Genomic DNA, 15,970 nt, shown 5'->3' on the forward strand with positions numbered 1-15,970 from the left:
TAACTGTAGCTAGGCACCCTGCACTGAAATGATATAAAGTGATTCAGGTGTGTCTGACCTTTGCTTTGAAGGTTCTAAAACCGGCCATAGTGCTGATTTCCGTCGCTTTTAAAGCAGCTGCTAAACTATTTTAAGCACTGACGCGTTAAGTATGTACGCTTGCGTTTAAAACTACTACGGTGAAATTAATATAATGTCATTCCTGCGAAGATGGCGCCCACTTTCCAGTCCTCTGCGCTGGACCAGAGTTTGCGGCGATGGCTCACTTATCAGCAGTCCGCTGTGGCCGAGCGGTTCTAGGCGCTTCAATCAGGAACTACGCTGCTGCTAGGGTCGCAGGTTCAAATACTGCCTCCGTCATGGATGTGTGTGATGTCCTTAGGTTGGTTAGATTTAAGTAGTTCTAAGTGTAGGGGACTGATGCTCTTAGATGTTAGGTACCATAGGGCTTCGAGCCATTTTGAGCTCACTTCTCATGCACTGAGTGAGCGTGTGAACACGTGCTCTCCTACCTGCGTTATGAACAGGCCTGTGTCAGGCGACGTGGATCGAACACAAGAACCCAAGGGTGATGTTGTGAGGCCACGCCTGCTCGACACAGCGTCCTTCTTTTGTCAGAACCAAGATTCGGGGAATGGAAGTGAATAATAGGCAAGAGCTGCTACTGCAGAATATTGGACGGAAGTTGTTCCTGGTTCGAAGTTTCGTGAAGACCTCGTTACCAACACCTACGAGGGACTTTCAATAGATCAGTAGTCGGAGTGACTGGGATAACCACGAGAGTGTTCCCGCTGTCATACGAAAGCGCACCCTATACCGAATGTCCACGTGTCGGTCCAATGTATCTAGCACACAGACTGGTTAGTTGCAGGCCCTCAAACAGCCACCACCCAACCAACACACTACCATCACGGCACCGAGGCAGAACCAGCTTTCATCAGAAAACACTACAGACCTCAACCCGGCCCTCCAATGAGCTCTCGCTTGACGCATCACTTCCTCGGCCAATTTCGGTTGAATAAAGGTGAAATTTGCTGTGGGACATCACGAGATATTCCAGCTTAAGCAATTTTAGTTTGATGACATTCCGATAGGAAGCGGCGCTGTGTATAGCTTTCAAAATGGCTCCTGTAATGGTGGGGAGTGCCAAGCGGAGAACTGTCACTGAGTGGCGTTTGGTGGGAAATCAGAGAGTCAAAGGCATTCATAGGCGATTGCCGAAAGTGTACGGAGAGCTGCCAGTGAACAAAAGCATGGAGGGTCGTTGGGCGAGGCGTCTGTCACCACCCCAGCAAGGTTGTGCAAACCTCTCCCATCTCACGCTTGCCGGCCGTCCACACACACTTTTGACTCTTGCTATGTTAGAACATACGCTCTCATTCGAGATGATTGACAAATCACAGATAAACACCTCGGTGCTCAACTAGACGTCTCTGTTGGTAGTGCTGACATACTCGTCCAGCATTTGTGGTACTCAAAGGCGTGTGGCCGCTGAATTCCTCGCCGCGCAAGAGAAGACCACAAAGAGCAACGGAAGACCATCTGTGAGGAATGTCTTGCGCATTAAGAGGCTGGTCGTCACAATTGTTTTTTCGAACATCGACACAGACGACGAAACATGCATTCGTTAGGTCTAACAGGAAACAATACTATAATCCACGGAGTGGTCTCCGAGCGCCTCTCCACTCAAGAAACTCTTCAAAGCGACACCGTTTGCCCGTAAAGTCATAGCGACGGTCTTCTAGGATTCTGAAGGAGTTATGCTGTTTTAGTATGTCCATCTTGTTATAGGTGGTTGCGAGACTCGGCTGATTAGTGCAGAATGTCAAATCAGTCACCTTTCAGGCGTCCAATTCAAAAACTGTTGTTTTATTGGGCTTCCAGTTTCGGCGATATATTACGCCATCTTCAGGCCCCCTGATCGACGTGTAGGAAGATTCCACCTCGGTTCTGGTCAAAATACGAACCACAGTTCAAGAACTGTCCGCCCCCGGTAGCTGAGTGGTCAGCGCGGCAGAATGTCAATCCTAAGGGCGCGGTTGGTTCGGAGATTTTCTCCGCTCAGGGACTGGGAGTTGTGTTGTCCTAATCATCATCATTTCATCCCCGTCGACGCGCAAGTAGCCGATGTGGCGTCAAATCTAAATACTTGCACCAGGTGAACGGTCTACCCGACGGAAGGCCCTCGTCACACGACATTATTATTATTAGTTCACGGAAAGGTATCAGCACATTTCTGTCTGATACAGCGATAACGTCAAATATCACCGATGGCAGGTGATATTGGGAGAGATTGCTATATCAAGCAGACAACGCCACATACCAGTCATTGAACGCTGGCTCCTGTTTTGACCACAATGGAGGTTAGAATCTTCCAACACGTTAGTCAAACGGCCTGAAGATGGCCTTTATATCGCCGAAGCTGGTAGTGCAATGAAATAACAGTTTGCAAATTAGAGGACTGAAAATGTGAAACTTCCTGGCAGATCAAAACTGTGTGCCGTACCGAGACTCGAACTCGGGACCATTGCCTTTCGCGGGAAAGTGCTCTACCAACTGAGCTACCCAAGCACGACTCACGCCCGCGAAAGGCAAAGGTCCCGAGTTCGAGTCTCGGTCCGGCACACAGTTTTAATCTGCTAGGGAGTTTGATATCACTGCACACTCCGCTGCAGAGTGAAAAACTCATTCTGGACTGAAAATGTGTTTCACTTGGTATTCTGTTTTGTATCCTCCCTCAAGGTGCCACGATCAACGCTGAAGCGCATTGTGCTACCCTCAGGGAGTTGAAGGCACGATTTCAGTGTATCTGTCGCCACACTAATACAAACGATCATACCCTTTTTCTGTGATAACGGAAGGCTTCATGCAAGTCTGGGCACCCGAGAGGAGCTCACGAAACATCACTGGACACTTCCTCAACCACCCTTCAGCCCCGATTTCTCACCTTCCAACTTGCATCTGTTTGGCCCAATGAAGAATGCACTTTGCGGGAACCAGTATGGGGACGATGATAAGATCACTGCTGCAGCAACATGTTGGTTCTGACTAAAGTTCAAGTGGTTCAAATGGCTCTCAGCACTATGGGACTTAACTGCTAATGTCATCAGTCCTCTAGAACTTAGAACTACTTAAACCTAACTAACCTCAGGACATCACACACATCCATGCCTGAGGCAGGATTCGAACCTGCTACCGTAGCGGTCGCGCGGTTCCAGACTGAAGCGTCTAGAACCGCACGGCCACTCGGGCCGGCTCTGCCTAAGTGGCTGATGCTGGAATATCCCATGATATCCCTCAACAAATGTCCCCTTTATTCAACCGAAATTCGCCGAGAAAGAGATGTGTCAAGTGAGAGCTAATTGAGGGCCGGGTGGAGGTCTGTTGTTTTTTCTGATGTCGCCAGTAGAGAGGTACCAAGCGAACACACGGGCCCTCCCAGTGAAGAGGCGTAAGGCCGTTGCCTTGAACGAAGATTGTGTTGGAAAATGGAGTTTTGTAGCCAAAAGTGTGGGGATCCGTGTGATGTATTGGGATCCTTAAAAAACCAACCTGCTTTCAGAAGACAAATGTGTTGCAATACTTGTAGAATGCGCATCGTAGAAGTTCTGTACTACATCTACATCTACATCCACACTCTGCAAACCACCTGACGGTGTGTGGCTGAGGGCACCTTGAGTACCTTTATCGGTGCTCCCTTCCATTCCAATCTCGCACTGTTCTTGGAAAGAAGGATTGTCGGTATGCTTCTGTGTGGGCTCTAATCTCTCTGATTTTATCCTCATGGTCTCTTCGCGAGATATACTTAGGAGGGAGCAATATACTGCTTGACTCCTCGGTGAAGGTATGTTCCCGAAACTTCAACAAAAGCCCGTACCGAGCTACTGATCGTCTCTCCTGCAGAGTCTTCCACAGGAGTTTATCTATCATCTCCGTAACGCTTTCGCGATTACTAAATGATCCTGTAACAAAGCGCGCTCCTCTCCGTTGGATCTTCTCTATCTCTTCTATCAACCCTATCTGGTACGGATCCCACACTGCTGAGCACTGTTCAAGCAGTGGGCGAACAAGCGTACCGTAACCTAATTCCTTTGATTTCGGATTGCATTTCCTTAGGATTCTTCCAATGAATTTCAGTCTGGCATCTGCTTTACCGACGATCAACTATAGGTGATCATTCCATTTTAAATCACCCCTAATGCGTACTCCCAGATAATTTATTGAATTAACTGCTTCTAGTTGCTGCACTGCTATATTGTAGCGAAATGATAAGGAATCTTTCTTTCTATGTATTCGCAGCACATTACACTTTTCTAGATTGAGATTCAGTTGCCATTCCCTGCACCATGCGTCAATTCGCTGCAGATCCTCCTGCATTTCTGTACAATTTTCCATTGTTACAACCTTTCGATGTACCACAAAATCATCCGCAAAAAGCCTCAATGAACTTCCGATGTCATCCACCAGGTTATTTATGTATATTGTGAACAGCAACGGTCCTACGACACTCCCCTGCGGCACACCCGAAATCACTCTTACTTCTGAAGACTTCACTCCATTGAGAATGACATGCTGCGTTCTGTTGTCTAGGAACTCTTCAATCCAAACACACAATTGGTCTGATAGTCCATATGCTCTTAGTTTGTTCATTAAACGACTGTGGCCAACTGTATCGAACGCCTTGCGGAAGTCAAGAAACACGGAATCTACCTGTGAACCCGTGTCTATGGTCCTCTGAGTCTCGAGCTGCGTTTCACACGATCGTCTTTTTCGAAATCCATGCTGATTCCTACAGTGTAGATTTCTAGTCTCCAGAAAAGTCATTATACTCTAACATAATACGTGTTGCAAAATTCTACACTGATCGACGTTAGAGATATAGATCTATAGTTCTGCACATCTGTTCGACGTCCCTTCTTGAAAACGGGAATGACCTATGCCCTCTTCCAATCCTTTGGAACGCTACGCTCTGCTAGAGACCTACGGTACACCGCTGCAAGAAGGGGGGCAAGTTCCTTCGCGTGCTCTGTGTAAAGCACACAGTGACACGGTAAATCACGCAAAGGGAACAGAACATCGTGGCAGCACGTGTCTCCCTTCGCCGCGCCATTAGCGCTACAAAAGCAGTGCTGGGCCGCGATGCGCGCGCACCCTCCCTCCCTTGCGGACCAGACGCCCTCCCCCTGCTCAGTGAATCACAGTATCGCTCACGTCCAAGGCCTATCGGCAGGATCGCCGGCACTTGTCAGGGACCGTGGGAGCGCCACTCGGCTAACGAGGCCTTCCTGGGCAGCGCCCGGCGTAATGGCCACACGCGCCGCTAAGGGACCCCTCCCCCCTCTCCCGGCACGAGCAGTTGGAGTCCCCGCTGGGACAACTGGGGGGACTCCCCGGCGCCGCCTTCTGACGCTGCAGCACGAGTTGCTGATGGACGTCCATTCAGCTCAATCGCCTCGAAAGTGATTCTGCTGACTGCTGCTACATCGCCGGAACAGGGGCCCACGTCGACACAACACCATCCCTTATTTCTATTGGCACTCCTCACTCGGTTCTCTTCGTTGTGATAGAAAAGGAAAACCGAGAATGGTTCCAGCGCCTAATTAAGCCAACACGGGGCCCTTAGTAAGTGCTATGAAGAACTTTCTGGTTTCCTTTAGGCCTCGAAGTTAAGGATTCTTTATTGTTAATCAACAGAACATAGCTATAATTCTTCAAATAATTACGACTAGCTCAGACAGCATTAGGGAAATCCTCTTAAAGTTTAGCGTTGGGTCAACTTATGACACATAATGCATGGTGTGTCAGTGTAGACCCCACTACTGTTACTCCAATAGAACATCATTCATATCCAAACTGATAGATTTATTTACACCCAGGACTTCTTCCAAACCCCCCTCCCCCCTCCGTCCCAGCACCCCAGTGGATGGGTTCGTAGCATTTACAGCTCTTGCTATGTGGCTAGTACAGTCCTGGATGGAGAACATTTCCTCACATCTAGTAACTGAAAGAAATAATTCCAAAAAATTTACTGTAGACAATTAAGAGCAGAGATAAAGCCAGAATAGAAAAAGAAGGTAAGAACTAAAATCTTACAGATAAGCTGCTCAAAATAAAGTTCTGCAGCTCATTAGCATTTATGAATGTGTATAGGCATAGATGCAAGGGACATCTGCGGGCTCAGAATGAAACAATTAGCTTTACGAAACAGAACACAAATAATTTTCCAAATAAATAATGAAGGAAATTGAGGACATCTGGGAAATCAAAATCTTCGAATTACTAGCGTTCAGTAACATTTTGCTTGAACCAGTGCCTTACAAACAAGCAAGTGAACATGGCCTCTGAAGTGCATAGATTAAGAGCAGTGAGCACTTGCTCATCTACACCGCAGTGGAACACACATCTTCTACCGAACAACTGCTGACAGCCCCTAAGGTATGCACTTGAGAGTCCGTGTTTGCTAAACATTTTTCTTTCGAATGATCGTCACAGTGATATCCCTCTATACTGACCACTCCTCCTGGGACATCGTGTGCACTTTCTGCTCATCTTTTCTCGCTATTTAATTTTAGAGCCCTTAGGATGACGTACAGAAAGACGCAACTTCTTATGAACAGCTAATACAATATTTTCAGACGTTAAGACACATGATCTTTTTTGAAGACTGGTCATCAGAATAAAAGTTTAGTGGTCTGCACTACACCAGTCACAAAGAGAATATGTTGCAAAGAAATCGTTTCCAAATATAGTATAGTGGAAGGTAGATCATTAATATATTACCAACATTAATTTCATAACTGTGTTAATGAATTTCTTGCATGAATTGTCTACGAGGTCCAACTGTGACAAACTCAGGAGCGACGATATTTTTCTGTAAACAGGCAAAATTTTATTTCATGTTTTACAGTATTTCATTCTTCATCTTGAAAGAACTTTATATTGTGTGATAAAGATTGATTGTAAGCATCTGTAAACCTTAAATATGATCCAAATTTTCTTAATCAAAATTTGGGAGTGTTCTGGCTGACTCCATAGATTGAAATAAGAAAATCGTATTATCCTTCCGAATTAGTTGTGAAATCAATTTTAATTTTTCGTATCATGTAGCCAAGAATTTCCTTTTGTTAAGTGGTCTGTCCTATTCTGAACAGAATAGTGTATCTGATACTTCGTTTAGAATTTCTACTAATACCTAAAATTATTACAGTTCCAAACCAGTGAACAGACAGTGGTACAGCTACAGCATGGGAACCAGGGTATGAGCCATCAGCACCGACTACTGGGGCACTGTTTTGTGACAATAAGAAAATAAAAATTTAAAAAATAGAAGGAACAAAAAGGAACAGACAATGGAAGAGGGAGGAGAAAGTAAAGTGAGAAGAGTAAGAGGATGAAGTAGTTGTAGATGAAGAGGGGAAAGATTAGAGGCCACTATAGTTGAAAGGAACAAAGGTGAATAAAACAGAATTATGAGAAGATTCGAATTGGAATATGTTTATCCAACAGTTACATGAGAAAATGAGCGCCCCAAAACATGACAAGGAGACCTAACTTCTTGGTACAGAGACGCCTGTCTTTGTTTTCGGTTACTGGAGGTGCTCACTTTCGTTGTGTCAAGAGAGCTGAGGAAAATGCTAAGAATATATTTTGTGTATATTTGTTACAGCTTCGCAATGATCAACAATGAGATTGTGAAATATTGTGGTAAAAAATGCGATGTTGGACTGTATGCTGTTTCATGTTTCGGTCTGCATCATACAAAAATAACTATTGGCTCTGAGCGCTATGGGACTCAACTGCTGTGGTCATAAGTCCCCTAGAACTTAGAACTACTTAAACCGAACTAACCTAAGGACAGCACACAACACCCAGCCATCACGAGGCAGAGAAAATCCCTGACCCCGCCGGGAATCGAACCCGGGAACCCGGGCGTGGGAAGCGAGAACGCTACCGCACGACCACGAGATGCGGGCAAAAATAACTATTCAAATGTGAATCTCTTACTTCATTGTAAAGCCTTGTGGATCTCAATAAACTATTTAATAGACTGAGAAATCAATCCGCAAAGGGCAAAATCTGCAAAGAAATTGAGGGTGACGGAGGAAGCATGTAGTCTAAGTGTACCTTGCTTGTCAATTCCACAAAAAAAAAAAAGGTTCAAATGGCTCTGAGCACTATGGGACTTACCTAATGAGGTCATCAGTCCCCTAGAACTTAGAACTACTTAAACCTAACTAACCTAAGGACATCACACACATGCGTGCCCTAGGCGGGATTCGAATCTGCGACCGTAGCGGTCACGCGGTTCCAGACTGTAGCGCCTAGAACCGCTCGGCCGCACAGGCCGCTTAAGCGACTGCAAATCGGCACTGTAGTCTTGGGACGCTTTCTTTGTTGACGTGCAGTATAGTCACGTCAGCCTATAGAACAGAACTCCTCTCGCTGTAGCAGAGAGTGGCGTCCACTCCGCCGCGTGTTTGGAGAGTTTGTCCGGCAGGTACAATGATTCTCCCCCTCCCCCACTGCTCCCCCTGTTTACCCCCCGCCTCTCACGCGGCAGGTGCTTTCGCAGCCAGAACTCCCACCTCTGGGGCCGTTCCGTGGCCCCGCGGCCCTCGTGTTTACACTGCGTCTTTTCAGTGCCGGCAATTTATAACTGCCGTGTAAACTCCATTAGGGCTATTGTATTTACCGTCTCTCGGAGCGCTCCCCTGGTGCGCTGGCAGTGGAGCTCAAGGGGCGCAACTCTCGCATCCCTGCCGGCAGCCCCGCCTCTCGTAATACACTCCTGCTAGCTCAACCTACTGCAGTACTCTGCATGTTGTGCACTCAAAAACTGAAAGAAATCTGCGAGCTAAAGACTGAGGCTAGACCTCGCCCCCCATCTTTTGCAATAACAATAATACGACACAGAAGAATGAGCGATTCTGGGAGGGAGAATTATCTGCCGAAAATGAAGTAGTATCTGGTATATCCTACTTTAGGGAGTTTCATAGCATAGTTCATGTTCACCTTACAGGACGACAAGTAAAAAAAAAAAAAAAAAAAAAAAAAAAAAAAAAAAAAAAAAAAAAAAAAAAAAAAAAAAAAAGAGGAAATTTCTTGAAAAAGAATTTTTCATGAGAAGTAAAGATTGCGAGTAAAGTCATTTTTCGTCTAAAGCTGCATCAGCCGCTCTCTTACACCGTTCACATCCACTCCTCATAACCAACTTATTCACCCGTCGAAATATTGGATTAACGAAGGTGATTCTTCATCGAAGCCGGCAGCTGTGGCCGATCGGTTCTAGGCGCTTCAGTCTCGAACCGCGCGACCGCTACGGTCGCAGATTCGAATCCCGCCTAGGGCACGCATGTGTGTGATGTCCTTAGGTTAGTTAGGTTTAAGTAGTTCTAAGTTCTAGGGCCTGATGACCTCGGATGTTGAGTCCCTTAGTGCTCAGAGCCATTTTTTTTTCTTCATCGGACCAAAAACGAGAAAACCAATTGGGGCTAAGTGATGACTGTATGGTGAGTGCTGCAGCAGATCAAAGCCAAGATGTTGCTTGGTGTCAGGCACTATACTGAATCAACAGCAAAGTCTTGAAGAGTTTCTCTATCCTGTTCAGATGTCCCAGTAACTCACAGCAGCTATCGCTGGTCATTGGTTTACCATCTTGACCTTTAAGAGTGCACTGAATCAGTATCGGTCCTTCTGTAGCCAAAAACACTACCACAATCAACTTTTCGGCAGAAGTATGGCTTTTCAACTTCTATTTCACTGGACAAAGATGGATGTTCAGTCCTCTTAATTTTTGACGTGCAAGTGTACCCAGAATGTGTTCGTCACACATTGTTACAAGCTCACAATTCAACCGATTTATTCACTCGTTAATTTTTAGTAGGCTACACAGCTCTCTCTGTATTGCAGATGCAGTATACGATTAATATCTGCAACTGTAGAATCCACAGTATAGAAAAACTTATCACTCCCTACGTTTTCTCCTCTGTGCATGCGGAACAAGGAGCACTTATAATAAATTGCTCTGAATTCACTCTGAACATACTTATTCGTTGAACCAAAACAGATAACGAACAAAAATAAGAATCAGCTTACAGAAGGTCGTTGTTCGTCAAATTTTGTCAACCTTCGGAGATGAACAAAAATTAACTTCACTTTTAGGGTTGCCCTTGTAGAATCACGGGTTACTGGATAATAATAGTTCCAATTATGGCTCATTTCAGATACTGCAGCTTCATGAGAGAATATTCTTTTACATTAAATTTTCAGTAACATACAGTTCTATGTCACATTTCTGGTGAAAACACTGGCTACTTGGTTTTGATATGGAGAAGTGAAAAGTTCTGCATTTTACGAAAAGATACAGCGTTGTATCCATTGACCAGCAGATTAATGAGAGACAGCTAGAATTTGCCACATCATACAAATATGTGGGTGCAACAAAGTACAGAGATGCGGTCCGGAACGTTCATATGAGCTAAACTGTAATGAGAAAAGAATGGTGGCCTATAATTCAATAGTAGAATATTGGGTAACTGTAGTGTCTGTTCAAAAGGTTTCGCTCAAGTTATGGTACCCACGCGAAGTGGACTAGTAGGGGACATGGAATACACACAAACAATGGTCGTGCAAATGGTCACTGGCTTCTTGCACTGTCGAGAAACAGAAGTGATGAAAACCTCTTACTGGCAGACACCGGAAGCAAGTGCCTGAGTAACTCTCGGGCACCTGCTTACAGACTTCAGGAACCCAACTTCACGACAGGATATAGTAATATTCTTCAGCCCCTTGTGTATCTATCCCAAATACATCGGGCACGTAAAATGAGGCCATCGAACGGTCACAAAAATTTGTAGGAGCAGTTATTCTGCCTGAACTCCATTTGTGAATGGGACGGAAATATAAACTGACGTGGCATAATAAGCATCCCTCCCTGCCACGTAATTTACGATGATTCGTACGTAGATCCGTGGAAGCTGACATGTTGACATTTACAGAACACACTGACTGCAGTACATGCAAATGTGGTCACAACCAATAAGAAGGTGTGGCAGAGACTTGCCCACCCACCTAGCGTCAGACACTAAAAGTTTCTTATTTCCCATTTAAAATTTAAAAGCAAATTTGAATATCTCACTAAAACCTCCAAACCAAGAGTCCAGGATGGAGTCTCGACATTTTCCCCAAAGTTGTAAACCCTTGCCACCCTCATCTCTAATATGGACGCACACTCCGACGGACCACTGTGTCATCTTTCACTAATAGCGTAATTAAATGCACGATGAAGGGCGGTGGGGTTAGCACACCACTTTCTCCCCGTTGCCATTTTTCGTGACCCATATACGCTACCATTCGGCCTATTAGCAGCTAGACTGGAACACGAGGCCGAGTGCACCGCATCGAAGTCGTCTCACTAACGAAAAATCCTTGGTAGTACCGGGATTTGAACCTGGATCATCCACGTGGCAAGTAGCGGTGATGACCACACAGGTTTGGAGGCGGACACACACTTAGCTCACACAGTAAAAATAGAGAGCAGTTTACGGGAAATTTAATGCTGTCCTCTCATCAAAATATGAAACACAGGAAGTTAAGATATGTACTCAGTATTGAAATGCATATGACAAGCTCCGCAAATTAGTTCTCGATGGGGGTCCTCTAGCCAGAGTAGAAAACAATGCGTCAGAGGAAAATCCGCACATATTATAAAAATGGATGAGTATGTGTTCTACATCTCCTCCCAAACCACTGAATCGATATCAACCCAGCTTCGTACACTTCTCCCTTACTGTCTGACAACAATCGCTATTGGGGTAAGGGCCAGTTCAGGAGACATGATGCCATAAACAATGAGATGCGACAAAAACTGCCGCATGCCGAACATCATTCAAATTTATTAATTATGTGCTACGAAATCTATTCCCAATTAATTTCGCAGACAGTATCCGAAAATGCATCTAAATGCACATACAAAACTATATACGATTATAGTTGGTGATGACTTTAATTTACCCTTGGTATGTTGGCGAAAATACATGTTTAAACCCGGAGGTTAGCGTAGAACATCATCCGAAATTGTATTTAACATATTCTCTGAAAATTAATTCGAGCAGTTAGTTCATGAGCCCCCGCGAATAGTAAACGGTTGTTAAAACACACTTGACCTCTTAGCAACAAATAATCCTTAGTTAATAACGAGCATCAAAACGAATACTTGACGCCTTCCCGAGAGACAATCTCCAGTCCTTCCAAATTACTAATATAAGTGTAGACCACATGTGGCTTGAATTCAGAGAAATTGTATCTGCAGCAGTTGAGAGATTTATACCAAATAAATTATCAAACGACGCAGTTGATGCTCCTTGGTACATAAAACGGGTCAGAACACTGTTGCAGAAACAACGAAATAATCATGCCAAATTTAGACAGACGCAAAATCCCCAGGATTGGCGATCATTCACAGAAGCTCGAAATTTAGCGCGGCCTTCAATGCGATATGCTTATTATAGTTTCCACAACGAAACTTTGTCTCGAAACCTGGCAGAAAATCCAAAGAGATTCTGGTCGTACGTGAAGTATGTTAGCGGCAAGACACAATCAATGCTTTCTCTGCGCGATTGCAATGGAAATACTATCGAATATAGCGCTGCCAAAGCAGAGTTACTAAACACAGCCTTCCGAAATAACTTTACAAAAGAACACGAGTAAATATTACAGAATTCAAATTAAGAACAGCTGCCAACATGAGTAACGTAGAAGTAAATATCCCTGGAGTGGTGAAGCAACTTAAATCGCTTAATAAAAGAAAGTCTTTTGGTCCAGACAGTATACCAGTTACGTTCCTTTCAGAGTATGCTGAAGTATTAGCATACTTAACAATCATATCCACACACCAAAAAACGTTTTGCATCACCCCGATTCCCTGAACTCCTGAAGATAGAGGTTGGCTGTGAATATTGTATCACAGACACAGTCCCTGTCACTGTTCAGAGATGTCGCCAAACAACCCGAAAGATGTAGACAACCGTGCATGAGCAGCGCCTGTCAGACGGAGGGGGTCCAACAGCCGATCACTTCCAATCATTCCGCCAGGAACGACATTCACTACAGCGGCTCGATCGCGTCCGCATTGTTACTTTGTGCCAGGAAGGGCTCTCAACAAAGGAAGTGTTGCTCGGACATGGAGGAGATACAGAGGAACTGTTGATGACATGCCTCGCTGAAGCCGCCCAAGGGGCACTCCTGGAGTAAATGGTCGCTACCTACGGATTATGGCTCGGAGAAATCCTGACACCAACGCCACCATGTCGAATAATCCTTTTCGCGGGCAGCCACAGGACGTCGTGTTACGACTCAAACTATGCGCGATAGGCTGCATGATGCACTCCCGACGTCCATGGCGAGGTCCATCTTTGCAACCACGACACCATGCAGCGCGGTAGAGATGGGCCCAACAACATGCCGAATAGGCCGCTCGGGATAGGCATCACGTTCTCTTCACCGATGAGTGTCGCATATGGATTAAACCAGACAATCGTCGGAGATGTGTTTGGAGGCAACTCGGTCACGCTGAACACCTTAGACACACTGTCCAGCGAGTGCAGCAAGGTGGAGGTTCCCTGATGTTTTGGGCTGGCATTATGTGGGGCCCACCTACGCCACTGGTGGTCATGGAAGGCACCGTAACGGCTGTACGATACGTGAATGCCATCCTCCGACCGAGAGTGCAACCGTATCGGCAGCATACTGGCGAGGCATTCGTCTTCATGGACGACAATTCGCATCCCCATCGTGCACATCTTGTGAATGACTTCCTTCAGGATGACGACATCGCTTGACTAGAGTGGCCAGCATGTTCTCCAGACATGCATCCTATCGAACATATCTGGGAAAGATTAAAAAAACTGTTTATGGACGACGTGGCCGACCAACCACTCTGTGGGATCTGCGCCGTATCGCCGTTGAGGAGTGGGACAATCTGGACCAACAGTGCCTTAATGAACTTGTGGACAATATGCCACGACGAATACAGGCATGGAACCATGCAAGATGACATGCTACTGGGTATTAGGGGTACCGGAATGTACAGCAATCTGGACCGCCACCTCTGAAAGTCCAGTTGTATGGTGGTACAACATGCAATGTGTGGTTACATGAGCAATAAAAAGGGCGGAAATGATGTTTGTGTTGATCTCTATTCCAGTTTTTAGTACAGGTTCCGGAGCTGTCGGAACCAAGGTGATGCAAAAGTTTCTTGATGTGTATACAATCGTTCGCTCGACAAAAGATCCGTACCTAAAGAATGGAAAGTTGCACAAGTCATACCAATATTCAAGAAATGTAGTGGGAGTAATCCACTAAATTACAGGCCCATGTCATTAACGTCGATATACAGGAGCATTTTGGAACATATATCGTCTTCGAACGTCATGAATTACCTCGAAGAAATCTGTCTATTGACACACAGTCAAAAGGGATTTAAAAACCATATTTCTTGTGAAACACAACTAGCTGTATATTCGCATGAATTATTCAGTGGTATTGACAAGGGATTTCAGATTGATTCCGTATTTATCGATTTCCGGAATGCTTTTGACACTGTACCACTCAAGTATCTTCGTCAGCTATTAGTCTATACAGGGAGTATGATTCATTGGCCGCAGGCTCATTTGAGTCCTTCCCTACGTAACCTCACCCTTCCTAATCAACTTACTGGATTGTGATATAACTGACCGTGATCGCATATGCCTAATGAAATTTACAGTGAGTAAGGCTACCGTTATCGAAGGGAAATAAAGCCCGTTAGTCGGAGGAATGTGTACAGCTGACCCATCTGAAGGAATAATCTATTCTAAACTTAATCTAAATAGTGATGATACTCTTGAAAAGGGTGGAATATGCGGCCAATCGTTCAAGAGCCACACAGGGAAGGAAATATGTACCACTAAAATTACTGATAATTAAATAAAATGTCGTGTGACTAGGGGCTCCCGTCGGGTAGACCGTTCGCCGGGTGCAAGTCCTTCGAGTTGACGCCACTGCGGCGAATTGTGCGTCGATGGGGATGAAATAATGATGATTAGGACAACACAACTCCCAGCCCCTGAGCGGAGAAAATCTACGACCCAGCCGGGAATCGAACCAGGGAGCTTAGGATTGATATTCTGTCGCGCTGACTACTCAGGTACCGGCGGCGGACATTACTGATGATAAAAAGAAAACACAGATTAGCTAAAAGGGGAATAATTAAACGGTCGTCAGCCCGCTGGGCATTGAGTCTGCAGAATCTTAAGAAGGGCATTGGCAAAGAAATTTAAGCAAATAATCACAGGCGTGCCAACAGATAGATGGTCGTCAGCTTTTCTATAGCACAACAGTTCACGGAAAATGAATGAATCAGAAAACAATGAGTTTGCCGTTATTTCTTCTGCAACACTAATGGAATTATCGGTTAAATAAATGTAACTGAAAGATTGTTATTAAAAAAGAAAAAATTAATTCAGTAACCTCAGTGTAACGCAAGATTTAGGAGGTAAGCAATACTTTTTAAATTGTTTCAAGACAGAATTGAATTTACTTTGAACAAATAGGTAACTTAATTTCAATACAACAACAACAAAATACCTGGCCGAGCGGTGCTAGGCGCTACAGTCTGGAACCGCGCGACCGCTACGGTTCTAGGTTCGAATCCTGCCTCGGGCATGGATGTGTGTGATGTTCTTAAGTTAGTTAGGTTTAAGTAGTTCTAAGTTCTAGGGGACTGATGACCTCAGATGTTAAGTCCCATAGCGCTCAGAGCCATTTGAAACATTTTTTGGACAAAACCTTTACCAGGCCAGCAGAAATCACTCACTAAGCTAAATACAGAGTAAATGAAGTTGCGCACTCCTAATTTGTATCTTATCTTTAGTTTTACGTCACTTTAAGTGACTTGTAATTGCAAACTATGTAGAATGAACAGTTACTGAGG

The sequence above is a fragment of the Schistocerca americana genome, chromosome 7 (genome assembly GCF_021461395.2).
Source record: "Schistocerca americana isolate TAMUIC-IGC-003095 chromosome 7, iqSchAmer2.1, whole genome shotgun sequence".
Lineage (NCBI taxonomy): Eukaryota > Metazoa > Arthropoda > Insecta > Orthoptera > Acrididae > Schistocerca > Schistocerca americana.